At 38.0% G+C, this 2,357-nt stretch overlaps 1 pseudogene; it reads left to right on the plus strand.

The window, feature by feature from the left end:
* The first annotated feature begins 77 nt into the window (after nucleotides 1-77).
* Nucleotides 78-766, plus strand: LOC102851831 (annotated as a pseudogene).
* The last annotated feature ends 1,591 nt before the right edge of the window (nucleotides 767-2,357 follow it).

The following is a 2,357-nucleotide window of genomic DNA, read 5'->3' on the forward strand; positions in this document are numbered from 1 at the left end:
ATGAATGAATGAAAACCCAAAATCTCTGTAAATGTTCACTAAAACTAATAAAATTTAATAATAATTTAAAAAACAAGAAAAGAAAGTGTTGGCAAGGCTCGTGTGGGAGGGGGCGGGTGGGGAAGGATTCTGGCAAGATCCCAAGGCAAGGCTTGCACGCCCACCTGGTCGGCCCAGCCCAGCCAGGATCAAAGGGATCCTCATTTTCAACAACCACCGGAAGCCGCGGCTCTCCAAGTTCTACCAGCCTTACAGTGACAATACACACCAACAAATCATCAGGGGAACATTCCATTTGGTATCGAAAAGAGGTGAAAATGTTTGTAATTTCCTAGAAGGAGGATTGTTAATAGGAGGGTCTGATAACAAACTGATTTATAGACATTATGCAACATTATATTTTCTCTTCTGTGTGGATTCTTCAGAAAGTGAACTTGGCATTTTACCTCTAATTCAAGTATTTGTGGAAACACTAGACAAGTGTTTAGAAAATGTCTGTGAACTGGATTTAATTTTCCATGTAGACAAGGTTCACAATATTCTTACAGAAATGGTGATGGGAGGAATGGTATTAGAGACCAACATGAATGAGATTGTTACACAAACTGATGCACAAAATAAACTGGAGAAATCTGAGGCTGGCTTTGCAAGAACTCTAGCCCGTGCTGCATCAACTGTAAAGAATATGAATCTTCCTGAGATCCCAAGAAATATTAACATTGGTGACATCAGTATAAAAGTGCCAAACCTGCCCTCTTTTAAATAAAAAATTTAAAAATCTACTCCCAGGTAAAATCCAGGGGCGAAAGTCATCCAAGTTTATCATGCAGTTGTTTACCAAAAATTAGAGAAGAGTCTTAACTTTTGCTTTTGGATTTAAGTCAAGGTACTGTACAGAAATTGTGTAAAATCAGTATGTGAAGTTCAATGTTGCTTTTCTTGCTCAATGATTTTAAAGAAATTGAACAGTTTCTGTGTGATTCTCTTTCTTTTCTAAACTGCATTCCTATGCCCACCTAGGGCATGCCTCTTATATATTGGTTACTACAGTATTTTGAAAGTATTTGAGATATTTAATTATGTACAATTCCAAATGTTGATGTTTTGTATGGACCACAAATACAGCATTCCTTAATTCTTTCTGCTATCTGTCACAATTGTTATTTAAAAAAACCAAGTATGTATTGCATGAAAACATTCTGACCTTTTTGTCTTAGTTTAAATAAACTCCAAGGTAACTGGACTTATGAAGCACTTTTCTGTTTGCCTGGTATATACTTTAGCAATACTTTTTAAATATCCTTCTGACACAACAAAATAAATAAAAGCATATTTTATCACAGGGGAAAAAAAGTGTTGGGGGGAAAAAATAAGGCCCCAGGAAACGGTGGGATACTAAGTGACTTGTTCCAGTTAACGGATGCAGCCTTGGATGCACTCACAAGTTTATGCGAAGAAGACGGCTGTCTGGCCAATGGATTGGAAGAGGTCAATATTTGTTCCCATTCTGAGTGTGGAAATTATTGAATATCATTGATAACACATGCAAGCAAAATACTGAAGATCATTCAAAAATTTCTTTAAAAGTACAAAGAAAGTAAGGAATGCCAGAAAAGTGTTTATTTGTGCTTTATTGATTATGCAAAAACATTTGGCTGTGTGGATCATGACAATTGAGAAGAATGGGAATCCAGAGTACTTTACTGTGCTCATGTGGAACCTAGACCTGGGACCAGAAGGCTGTTGTATGAACAGAGCAGAGGAGCACTGCATGTTTTGGAACTGGGAAGAGTATGCCAGGGTTGTATTCTCTCCCCATACCTATCCAATCTGTATGCTGAGCATATTATCTGAGAATCTGGACTCTATGGAGAAGAATGTGGTATCAGGATTAGAAGGAAACTCATCAGTAACCTAAGTTATGCAGATGACACAGCCTTGTTTGCTGAAAAGTGAGGAAGACTTGAAGCACTTGTTGCAGAAGATCAAGGAATGCAGCCTTCAGTATGGATTGCATCTGTCAAGAAAACAAAGATTCTCACCACTGTACCGATACGCAGTATCATGATGGATGGAGAGGGGACTGAAACTGTGAACAGCTTCATCTTGCTTGCATCCACAATTAACACCTTTGGTACAAGCAGTCAGGAAAATAAGGAGACACATTACACTTAAGAAAATCTGCAGTTAGGGCACCAAATTATTGAGGAATAGTGACATAATTTTGAAGACTAAGGTGCATTTTAAGGAAATCAAATTTTAAGGAAATTAAAAGGTGCATTGCCATGGGAAAGTCTGCTGTTAGGGACCTCTCCAAAGTACTGAAGAGCAATGGTGTCTCTCTGGAGACTAAGGTG

The sequence above is a fragment of the Elephantulus edwardii genome, unplaced genomic scaffold (genome assembly GCF_000299155.1).
Source record: "Elephantulus edwardii isolate Elephantulus edwardi_28Jun2011 unplaced genomic scaffold, EleEdw1.0 scaffold01841, whole genome shotgun sequence".
Classification (NCBI taxonomy): Eukaryota; Metazoa; Chordata; class Mammalia; order Macroscelidea; family Macroscelididae; genus Elephantulus; species Elephantulus edwardii.